Source organism: Ursus maritimus, unplaced genomic scaffold (genome assembly GCF_017311325.1).
Source record: "Ursus maritimus isolate PB19 unplaced genomic scaffold, ASM1731132v1 scaffold_1, whole genome shotgun sequence".
Taxonomy (NCBI): Eukaryota; Metazoa; Chordata; class Mammalia; order Carnivora; family Ursidae; genus Ursus; species Ursus maritimus.
Window position 1 is genome coordinate 60,261,963 of NW_024423343.1, and position 13,111 is coordinate 60,275,073.

A 13,111-nucleotide genomic window follows, 5' to 3' on the forward strand; every position below is an offset into this window, starting at 1 on the left:
AGATGAACACAGGTAGCCAACACAGGGCAGAGCTGCAGCTCAGACAGCAGGGTTTCTCAGTCCACCGTCTATGCCAGAATCCCTGAGCAGCTTACTGAAAACACGGTCTCGAGGCCCCAGCACACCAGACCTACCAAATCAGAGTGTCTGGGGTAAGGCCTTGAAATCAGCATTTTAGTAATGAAGTCTTAGATACTCCAACGTTGAGAACTCACAGACCTGCCTTCCACCCTACTACAAATTCAGACACATCTGGGTGTTTCTGAGGGGCCAGCAGGACAGGCCCATCAAAGATCTATTTCTATAGGGTTCTTAGGAGCCCATGAGACTGAAGGAGGTATCAAGGGATAGCACAACCCATGGAAATGCTTCAAGAAATGGGAGGCCTGGAGCTTTGGGAACACAAGAGAAGGTGAAGGGAATTCACTGCACCGCAGCGTGATGACTGTTGACAGATGTTGGGGCGCAGTGTGAGAGGAAGTGGCAGAGGCCACTAGGCACCGCCATGGAGGAGCAGGAGCAGACAGGCCACCTGAGGCTGATGTCGCCCCCCTCTGGTGTCAGGAGAGGACGAAGCTGTCATGAGATCAGTGCTCTCTGTCTACCACGGCTGGGCTGCAGCCTGGGGAGCTCCTGAATGCCTCGGGAAGAATGTTTTGGGGGTGGGGAGGTGAGGGAGCTGTCTACACCGGAGCTGCCAACATCTCCCGCCATCTACGTGGAGAGAAACCTCTAGGCATTTCCGAAGTGTCCGGCCCCAGGGCCACTGCTGCTTCCTGCACAATTTAAACATAGCCTCTGCCCCCAAGGGCCCGGTTATGAGTCCACACACTGTGTGCTTCCCCACATATACCCCAGAGGGGCCACTGAGGAGACAAGTCCAGATTCGCAGGTGAGCACATGTGAGACCCAAGCCGGCTCACCTACACTGGCTTCAACATTGGCCTTATCCTGTACACCCGGTTCCTGGCTTCTGTCCCTGAGGGGTTGTGCGATGACAGCTAGACCACCCCGCAAGTCCGCAGAGAGCCAGCAAACCGGCCGGCCTCCAACACCCCGAAGTCAGCGCTGCTGTGTTCCCGACCTACGCTGGGCTGTGGAAACCACACACACCGGAATTCACTGAATCCTGGCTCTGCCACGAACTCATCGCGTGACTTGGGGACAATTATTTACCTTCTTTGAACTTCGGTTCCCTCTTGTACTAAACCTGGATCATGACGTGTATCTGACAGGACTGCTTACTAAGTAACAGCCCCTTCCCACTTCTTCATAGTCACATGTCCTAACAGGCCCACAGATTTGCCGTTTGAAAGACTTTTATAATCAGCCATTTTGTTCATATTTTCATATATTGATCTCAGTTTGAACATTTAGTTAATAGAAAAGACTTTAGACACAGCAGGAAATTCTCCAAAGATATTTTTCAATGGGTGGTAGGTTTTAAAGTGTCTCTAGGCCTCTGGAATGGATGGCAGACAATTAGCCTGCCTCTTGCCTGAGAAATCAGACTAATTACCGGTGAGGCTTGGCTAATGGGGTCTTTTGTGAACTCCCTCCCTAAATGAGAAATCTTTAACTTTTCACAAAAACTCAATCTCATTTGTGTTGCTGATTCCTAATATTTCTAAATAAATGCTTGGCCTCTGGGCTTGTAGTCAAATAACCCAAATCAAACCAAGCTGCTCTGCCAAGGGAAAAATTCATTTTGTATAAATCTACTGGAAGAAACTTTTAGAATCAGTTTGCAACCACCATAGGCAAAGACTAGCTGCAGCCCACTCTCTGGGGCAAGTTTTGTGGATATGGGTTAAAAGATGAATTTACTCCATTTGGGCTTAAATGGCTTGTTGAGATCACTTAAACAGTAAACACTGGCATGTTTCAGAGATCAGAGTATGCAAGAAGCAGGCTTGTCCCCAGACCTCGAGTTGACTGCCACACATGGACAGGGTCAGGGTTCTGTGTCTAAGGCAGAGGAGACAAAAATCCAGGGGAGCCCATTACCGACCCTGTATCAACCTAGAAAAGAGGGGAAAGAGCCTGGGAGGGCAAGAGGAGACTGAGGCAGGAAGTCACTCGAAAACAGTCAAACTTGAAACAGAGATACATGTAAATGCCAAGAGGAGGAGAGGGATAAGCAGCTCAGAGCTTGGCAGGAGTCTGGAGAAGATTCTAAAAGTGACCCAGCGCTGAGCTGTAGCCTATATGGTGGGCTGCAGGGACCTGCTCCAACAGAATCTCCAGTGACCTTGGAGGGGAAATCTGGAATGTTCTACATATGAGTCTTTCCTTCCTAGTTCTTCCTCATCAAGGACTTTCACAACAATGCTTAATATGCAGGGTCAAAGTAGAACTTGAGAATGCTGGGTGTTTTGGATTCTTCTTATAATATTAAGTTGCTTTGAACTGTATCTTAGGTGACTCTGAGATCTTCCTCCATTGTGTTTTTACCAGCTCCATTGGTTCTTTCCAAAAAATTTGAGAAGAGATGGTTATCTGTCCCACCGCTGCTTGAGATATTCTGGGTCCTCAATCTATTCTGACTATGGAATGGAAAAATAGTTCCTTTTCTTTGGCTTAAAAAAGGTATTATTCAATTTTTTTCTTAAAAACAAAAGGTTGGATAGAAAATTTCAAGAAGATATAACAAAAAGGGACAAAAATAGTTTCAAGAGACAGTTTTTTATTGTGATGGGAGTACCTGGCAAACGTCAGGATCCAGTAAACCCCTGTTTCATTCCCTCTCCTCTACGCCTCCACTTGGCCTAGAATATCCTGACCAAAATCCTCTTTAAATCCTTCAGCAACTCCATTCTCTAGTTTCATTCTCAGCACATGTATTTCCCCTCCAGGAAATAAGCTTAGGCAGGGACCTCAGTCATCACATGCAAAACTATATATGTCTCAAAGGCCCATTCGTAGCAGAACAAGAAAGCCTCTCATTTCTAAATGACTGTGGTTCTCAAACTGCAGTATGCATATGGACCAGTTGGGAGAACTTATTAAAATGCATATTTTCGGGGGGCGCCTGGGTGGCACAGCGGTTAAGCGTCTGCCTTCGGCTCAGGGCGTGATCCCGGCGTTATGGGATTGAGCCCCACATCAGGCTCCTCCGCTATGAGCCTGCTTCTTCCTCTCCCACTCCCCCTGCTTGTGTTCCCTCTCTCGCTGGCTGTCTCTATCTCTGTCGAATGAATAAATAAAATCTTAAAAAAAAATAAATAAATAAAATGCATATTTTTGGGAACTTCTTCTAGAGTCACCAGGTCTGGGGTACATTTTTGAATAGTCATTCTAGGTAATTCTGATTCAGGTATAAAAAGAACAGTTTTGAAAGCCTATTTGAGGGCTACAGTAACATCATGAGTCTTAGAGAACCAGTATCAACTCCTAAGAGGAATAAAGGGTCATTTCCCTCTACTTCTCTAGACCAAAAAGGAATCATCCCCAGGATCCAGACCTCAAGAGGCCACCTGGTTTAGTCATCCCACTCCAAGATGGTACTCTGTGAGTCTGTGTTACCCACAACAGCGGCTGCCTCCTCTTAAAGATCAGATGGGAGCAAGATTCCATAGCCTCCCGTGCAAAGTCATTTCCGTGTTTAATTGTCCTTCAGTTAAGAAGTTTCTCCTCACATTGAATCAATTCTCTCACTGCAAGACTCATCAACTTTTGCTCCATTCTCTGTGGAGACGGAAAACAGTAACTTATTATTGCACAACTTATTGTGCAATTTCTATCCATTCACTGAAACTCGTTATTGATTGAAACAGTACACAGAAAATCAGCAAAATTATATAATTGCTGATTGAACAATCACCATCAGCCGACTTATCTAATTGACATCCAACGATAGCAGAATATGTATTCCCTTCAAGTGCACATGGACCGTTCACCAACATAGACCATATCCTTGGTCATAAAATAAAGTTTAACAAATTTAAAAGAATTTGAGTCATACAATGTATGTTCTTTGATCATCATGGAATTAAACTAGAAGTCAATAACTAAAAGGAATATCTCTAAACATTAAGTTCTTATATTAGAAAGGAAAAAGATCTCAAACCAATTATCTAGCTTCCACCTTAATAAATGAAGAAGAGGAGAGAAAAAGTAAACCTAAAGGAAGCAGAAGGAAGGAAAGAATAAAGATCAGAATAGAAATTAATGAAATTGAAAGCAGGAAAAAACAATAGGTACAACTGACATAACCAAAGGCTAGTTCTTTGGAAATAACAATAAGATTGATAAACATCTTAGAAGACAGAAAAGAAAAATGATAAAAAACACAACTTTCTGAGATCGGAAATGAGGACATCACTATAAATTCAATATTCATTAATAGGATAAGTGAGCACTATGAACTCTCAATACTCACAAACTCAAACATTAGATAAAATGAAGTAATTCTGTAAAAACCTCAAACTACCAAAACTTACCCTAAATGAAATAAGTAATCTAAGTAGTCTTAAAACTATTAAACAAATTAAATCCGTGGTCAAAATCTTTCTGAAAAAGGAATTTCCAGCCCCAGATTGTATCACTGCTTAATTCCATCTAACATTTAAAGAAGAAATAACACAACTGCTGCACAATGTCTTCCACAGAATAGAAGAGGAAATACTTCCCAACTTATTTTACGAGACCAGCGCTTTCCTGATACCCAAACTTGACAAAGACAGTACAAGAAAACTACAGACTGATATCCCTCAAAAACATAGATTCAAAAATCTTCAATGAAATATTAGCTAATTGAATCCAGCAATATATACAAAAAAAAAAAAAAATAGTACACCATCACCAAATAGGGTTTATGCTCAGAATGCAAGGCTGGTTTCAATAATCAAAATCAATCCATGTAATCCATCCTATCAACAATCTGAAGATAGTATCAGTTGATGGGGAAAAAGAATTAGACAAAATTTAACATTTATTCACAGTCAAAACTTTCAGCAAACTAGAAAGAGAAAAGAACTTCTATTAAAGGACATCTACAAAAAGCCTATGGCTAGCATCATACTTAGTGGGTGAAAGACTGAATACTCTCCCCCTAAGACTGAGAACAAGGGAAAGACATACGCTCTTACAACTGCTCTTCTATACCGTAGTTGACATCCAAGCTAGTGCAAGAGGCAACAAAAAGTAATAAAAGGCATACAAATCAGAAAGGAAAAAGCTGTCCCCATTCACAGATGACATGACTGTCCTCATGGAAGATCCCAAGAAAGCTACAAATAGCGCCTAGAACTAGTAGGTGAGTTTGATAAAGTCTTAAGATACAAAGCCAACACACGAAAATGGTTTCTATATATTAGTAGTGAATAGTTGGAAACTAAAAATTTTTTCAATACCACTTATAAAATGAAGTTTCAGGTATAAATCCAATATTCAGCCTTAGATAGTTTTTCAAATTCCTACCGTACTAAGGCATTTAAAAGTGCTAAAGTGAAGTTCAAAAACAGGCAAAAGTAAGCTATGGCACTAGAAGCAGAAACGTCACAGGAGGAGAGGATGCAGTATTGGGGGTAGGGCACAGAGGAACTTCTGGCTTCTCTGGTACCGTTCCGTTTCTTGCCTCAGGTAGTGTGATATGTTTACTTTGTGGTCATTCACTAGGATAAACAACTATGAACTGTATACTTTTCTATGCTCTCCATAACAAATGTTTAAATAATAATGATCAACATGAAAGGAAAACACAGCGTGCTACCCTGTCTTGAAACATTTGTGAAACCACATTCTGCCAGTGCAGTTTGTATTCAGCATTAACCAACTAAAGGTTAGCCGAATGATTTGAGCAGTATGTTTGTTTACTTTAACTTCACCTAATTCACAAAGATGATTAGATCTCCATAAAATATCTTTCATAAAATGTGCATCATCCTCACCCAAATTTTCCCCACATTGTTACCTATCAATGGCAGTAAGTGTTGTTACAATGGCTAACATTAATTGTCCTTACAAAGCTGGAGGATGCTTTCATTTGGGGGATGGGTGGTCTTAGGGTCATAGAGTTGGGGTAACCCCCATCTACACAAGACCCATCTTTTTTTTGTTTGTTTCCAGCATCTGCAATTCCTCTATTTCCCTTTCTGTCCTCCCCCTGTCCCCAGACATAGGTAACTAGAGAATGTCCTTGTGATTATCCTTTGCTGTTAATGTATTCTTTAAAATTATAAATGGTAGAAAGTTCTAGTTATACAGGATGAATAAACGCTAGAGTTCTAACGGACAACATGACGACTATAGTTAATAACACTGTATTGTATACTTGAACTTTGTCAAGAGAGTAGATCTTAAATGTCCTCACCACACAATGATTACTATGTGAGGTGATGACTATGTTAATTAGCTTGATTGTGGTAATCGTTTCACAGTGTATTTGTGTATCAAAACACCATATTGTGTACCATAAATATATACAACTTTCATTTGTTCATTATACTTGAGTAAAGCTGGAAAAATTATATAGTTTTTTATGTGTATAAATTTTTAATTTATATAAATGATTTATGCCATAGATCTTTTCTTTTCCACCTGACACTACGGTTTTGAACAATTCTCTCTCATGCTGTGTGCACAGCTAGTTCATTATTTCTGACTGTGCCGAGTTTATTCAATGTGTATCTTCTACTTTTCTATCCATCTTTTTCTTCTGTGATGAACAACAAAAAAATACTGCATACCTCCTATCCATCTCCTGTGCGAAATACTTCTCTGGAATATATATCCAAGGTTGGGAGAGCTGGGTCACCACGTATATACATGTATCTTTGCTGGGTACTGCCAAAATGCAGCTCTCTAGAAGAGTATCTCTTTATGCTTAGTTTGTATTTCCCTGATCGTTAGTGAGGTAGAGCATTACTTTCATAGACATATTAATCATTTAGATTACTGGTCCGATGAACTGCCTATTCATATCCTTTGCCCATCTTTCTTCTAGGTTTCCAAGTACTCTTGACTGATGTAAACTACAAGTCCTCCCCAAAGTGCAAATTTCAAAGTAAACAATTTGACATCAAATATCAAGCATTTTTCTTCCATAAATAACATTATAGGCAGACTTCAAAGTACACACAGATAACCAAATATGGGAAGATATTTGCAGCATCTAAAGCATCACGGGAGTCTCCATTCTGACTTATTTCATCCTCCCAATGATCATAGAAGTCAGTGCCCTTATAACTCCCATTTTATAGATGAAAGAACTGAGACCAGGGAGATTAAATAACTTACCTATGATCCAAGAGCTAGTTAGGAGATTATCCAATTTTAAAGTCTATGCTCTGGGTCTTCTGCTTTTCCTTTCCACAGGGAAGAAGCTTGGAAGTCATCACTCCATCCTAACAAGTAAAAAGCCGAATGGACTGAAATATCAACAACTCTTTTTGGATCCATAAGAGCAGGGAGGACACAAGGCAAACCGCTGCCCCCAAGACTGGACAGACAGGCAAACACAGGGAGGTGCAGCTGACTAAAGCAGAGACTGGGGAGGAAAAAAACCTGTGGGAACCAGCACCAGGAGAGAAAACCCGAACTGGAATTGACAAATTGCCTGAGGCTCAGTGGGGACAAGTCTCAGAGTGAAAAAATCCAGGGGGACCTGGTCATAAGGGGAGCCCACAATATTATGAGATTTACCTCCGGGAGCTTGATTAGGTTCCCACAGTAAGTATCAAAGAAAAATCCCTCCTATTTCTGGCAGGAGGAGGGGAAATAAACCATTTTGAAACGCATCAGAGCACAGTGCTCTTCTTAACAAGCCTGCCCTCAGGGGAAACTTGTTAAGCAGAGCCTAACCTGCTGGGGTTATCAGAGCCTAATTGACCTGGGCAAGGGAAATACCAGCTGTAGCCATTTGTCCCATATAAGAGCAAGAAAAAGACTGAGAAATCCCTCTGAAGTTCACAGTCCAGAGGCACAGGCTCACTAAAAGACTGAGCCCTAATCATAAGATGATAGAACGCTTCCCCTCCCCCAACACCATACCACCATGTTGCTAAAGGCCTATTTACAGCAGTTTGTTTTCCCCACTACATCATGTCTGGCTATCAAGAAAAAATTACAAGGCACACCAAAAGGTAAAACACAATTTGAAAACACACAGCAAGCATTTGAACCAGATATGGCAGGGATGTTGTAATCATCAGACCGGGAATTTAAAACAACTATGATTAACATGCTAAGAACTCTAACAGATAAAGTAGACAGCATGGAAAATCAGATGGGCAATATAAGCAGAGAGAAGTCCTAAGAAAACGTCAGAAAGAAATGCTAGAGATCAAAAACTCTTAACAGAAACGAAGAATGCCTTTGATGGGCTTGCTCGTAGACTGGACACAGCTGAAGAAAGAAATCTCTGAGCTAGAGCATATCTTAATAGAAACCTCGAACACTGAAAAGTGAAGAGAACAAAGACTGAAAAAAAAAAAGCGGAATAAACTATCCAAGAACTGTAGGACAACTACAAAAGGTGAAACATCACATAACAGAAATGCCAGAAGGAGAAGAAAGAAAGGAACAGAAAAGATATTTGCATCAGTAATGACCGAGAATTTTTCCAAATTAGTATCAGACACCAAACCATAGATCTAGTAAGCTCAAGAACACCAGGCAGGTTAACTAACAACAGTAACTACACCTAGACTCATCATCTTCCAACTACAGAAGATCGAAGATAAAAAAAAAAACCCAGAGGGAAAAACAACCATCTAAAGAGGAACAAAGATAAGAATTACATCTGACTTCTCCTCAGAAATCATTCAAGCAAGGAAAGAGTGAAGTGAAATATTTAAAGTTGAAAGAAAAATCCCCACTAACTTAGAATTCTGTACCCTGTGAAATTATCCTTCAAAAGTGAGGAGAAATACTTTCTCAGACAAAGAAAAATGGAGGGAATTTGTTGCCCAGGAGAACTGCCTTGCAAGAAATGTTAGAAGTTCTGTAGAGAGAAGGAAAATAATATAGGTCAGAAATTTGGGTCTACTTAAAGAAAGGGAGAACATCAAAGAAGGAATAAGTAAAGGTTAAATTAAACATTTTATTTATTTTAAAAGTAGCAGGTCTTTTTTTATATAAAATTTTTTATTTATTTATTTGACACAGAGAGAGAGAGAGGGAGAGAGCACAAGCAGGGGGAGCTGCAGAGAAAGAGGAAGAGGCAGACTCCTTGCTGAGCAAGGAGCCCGATGGGGGGCTCCATCCCAGGAACCCAGGATCATGACCTGAACCAAAGGCAGACACTTAACCAACTGACCCACCCAGGTGCCCCAGAACATTTTGTTTTTCTTAATTGATCTAACAGATAATGGTTTCTTCAAAATAATAACAGCAACAATATGTTGGATTATGTAGTCTTATATATATGTTTTATGTGTGTATTTATATACATATATATGTTTTTGTATACCTACATCTAAGTGAAATGAAGGACCGCAATGGTACAAGGGATGGGAGGAAGGAACTAGGATTATTTTGCTATTATAAGGTACTCACACCACCCATGAATTGTATACTATTATTAGAAAGTGGACTTGAATTTATTGTAAATGTATGTCACAAACTCTGGGACAATCATTTTAAAAAGTAAGAAGAAGAAGGAGGAGGAGAAAGACTTGGAGGAAGGGGAGGGAAAGGAGGAGAAGAAGAATTGTATGCTAAGAAAGAGAAAATGGAATTATATAAAATGTTCAGTTAAAACCAAAAAAAGTCAGGGGAAAAGTAGAAGACAAAAATAGGAACAAAGATCAAGTCCAACTAAGAGAAAACAGTAATAAATATGGTAGATATTAATCCAGCTATATCAATAATCACTTTAAATTATCAATGATCTAAATGCAGCAATTAAAAGAGATTGAGTGAATCAAAAAACATGATGTTGTCTACAAGACACCCACTTTAAATATAAAAGCACAAATAGATTAAATGAATGGAGAAAATGTACCATGCTAACACTAATCAAAAAAAGCAGGAGTAGCTAATTTCAGACAGAGCCAACTCTGAAATAAAGAAATTATCAGGGATAAAGAAGAGCATGTATAACGATAAAGGGCTTAATTCTCCAACAAGGCATCACAATTCTTCATGTGTATGTGCCTAACAACAGAGTATCAACTTGTGTGAGGCAAAAGTGATAGAACTGCAAGGAAGAATAGATGAATTCACAATCGCGGCTGGAGACTTCCACACCCCCGTCTCAGAAATGGCAGATGCAGCAGGCAGAAAATCAGTAAGAACACAACTGCACTGAACACACCATCAATCGGCTGGAGAATATAATGGACATATACAGTCTACTTCATCCAACAACAGCGGAATACACATTTGTCTCAAACTCACATGTAACATTCACCAAGACAACCACATTCTGGGCCATAAAACACACCTTAACAAATTTAAAAGAACAGAAATCATACAATGTTTGCTCTCAGACTGCAGAGAATTAGACCAGAAATCAATAATGCAAAGATAACTGGAAAAATCCCCCCAAAATTGGAGATTAAACAACACACTTCTAAATCACACACGGGTCAAAGAAATCTCAAGAGGAATTTTAAAATGTTTTGAACTAAATGAAAATGAAAACACAACTTATCAAAATTTGTGAGATGCAATGGAAGTAGAGCTTCGAGGGAAATTTATAGCATTGGATGCCTCTATTAGAAAAGAAGGAAGTTCTTTGGGGCGCCTGGGTGGCACAGTTAAGTGACCGACTCTTGGTTTCAGCTCAGATCATGATCTCAGGATCCTGAGATCAAGCCCCGCATCGGGCTCCACAATCATCAGGGAGTCTGCTTGAGATTTTTCTCTCTCACTCCCTCTCCCTCGCCACGCTTGCTCTCTCTCCCTAAAATAAAAAAATAAATTTTTTAAAAAAGAAAAGAAAATAAGAAAGATTTACAATTAATGATCTACGTTTCCATCTTTAGAAACTGGGAAAAGAAGAGTAAATTAAACCAAAGTAAGCAGAAGAAAAGTCTATGCTCTTAACAGTTTCCTTCTATTCCTTTTAGCAGATTGAGAACACCAGTCCCCAAATTGCCCACCTTCTCTTGCATCTCGTCTTCCCTTTCCCCTTTGCCATGGTCCATACTCCTCAATAATATCAGTGTCTCCAACCCTAGGAAGTTTTTATAAATTTTTTTCACTATATTATATTTTTAATTTTCTTATTATACTAGCCAATTGTGGTTCATACTATAATTGCGATGTTAATTACTTTTCACAGGTGAATTAATGTTTTGCCAGCTACAGAATAACCCCCTTGAGCACACAGGCATTTTAATCCTTTGTATTGCTAGGAACAAGCAGCACAGGGTCTTGAATTTAAGGCCCTCAGTACATACATGATGCTTTAAAATAAATAAATACATAAAATTCCTCTATCTTACTTCCTGTCATCAATTTCCACAGAGCATGGAAGATAGAAATGTTTGATATGTCTTTTAGGCATCTGCCTGATTTTCTTTTGCTGCTTGTGGTAAGCACTAACTTTTTTTTTTTTTAAGTGGCTAATTAAGTAAACGGTTACAGTTGAAAGAGTTGAGAGATTTACTTCCATCTTTGGCCTGAGCATTCACTGGTTGAATCGTCTCAGGGCAATTATTTCTGTTACTGTTTTAGTTTGCTTATTGGTAAAATGGGGAAGATTGTATCCTTCAGGGTCTTTTGGACAGAATAATACAAGGAAATACAGCCTATGTAAACATGTTGATGGTGAGTTAAAAAAAAAAGCCCATCTGGTCATTGTTAAACACCTTGATTGATGAAGCTGTATCCTGTAAACCTATATATGTGAACATATGCAGTTATAGCTTATTTATAGTATATCTTTCTATCCTTTTCAAAGTAGTAAAATATGTATAATGGTGGCGACAGAGTAGTATTGGAATTGTAAGCCAGTTAGATCTAGGAGCAAGTAGAACTGAAACCAAGGGGAAAAAAACAAACTTTGAATTTGATAAAACCAATTAAAGGGGTATTAAGAAAGGCCCCAAATTTGTTGTTAGTCAACTGGTCAGAAACAAAGATATCAGAGAGAGATTGACTATACAGAATCATCTGCTTTTAAAAAACAAAAAACTTTATTTTAAAATAATTACAGATTTTCAGGAAGTTGTAAAGATAGTACAGAGACAAGCCTATATCCTTCACCCAGTTCTCCCAATGCTTACATCTTATAAAACCATAGTATTACACCAAAACTAAGAAACTAACATTGGTAAAATATGGGTGAGTTTCTGCCATTTTATCATGTGTGAATTTGTATAACCACCACCGCAATCAAATACAGAACCATCCCATCCCACAAAAATCTCCCTGTTGCTACCCTTCATAGTGCAGTTTGCTTGTAAGGAAGGTAACAATAAGTAGGAAGGAGTGAATTAAAAGCCTGGGGTCTGGCAGCACGTTCAGGGAGGCGTGTGTGGAGATAGTAAACGGAAGAAGACTATGCATGAACTGTCCCTAAAGCCAGACTCCCCAGTGTGTTAGGAATTCTTGGTTGGGGACCTCCCACTGAGAGACAAACCCTTAAGTAGAAAGAGATTAAAATTGTTCCAGCTACACGGCCCCTAGACGGTAGGCACCACCTTCATCTCCTGCCTCGCATCTCCCCAGCCTGGCCCGGTCACTCGTTCTTTGGCTTCTCTTTCACTAAGAGTTGCACCCAGTCCTCAAATCCCTCAGTCAGACGCTGGCCTGCCTAATCTAGCAAGTACCACCAGCTAGCCCAGGTAACCATACCCCACATATACTTCTAAATGGAGGTGTTCCCAGGACTCTGTCCTCTACCCGCTCTTACTGTGTCTTATCCTCATGGCCCCATGGAAAACTATCCAGCTTGCGAGTCTAGCTCCAGAGCACTCGCTCCGAGGTAGCTCCACGTGCATGGCGCTACCACCAAGAACTCCACTCCACTTTCCTAATGAAACTTTTCCTCCACTGTGCTCCCTCTTGTGGTAACGAGAATCATTACCCTCTCAGTCACCTCGTCTAGAAGCCTCAGTGACCTTTAATTCTCTCATATCCCTCACCTCCAGCCTCCAATAGACTGGGCTTTTGAGCACCTTTTTGTGGGTCCCTGGTTTTGCCTGCATTTCCCTCGGAT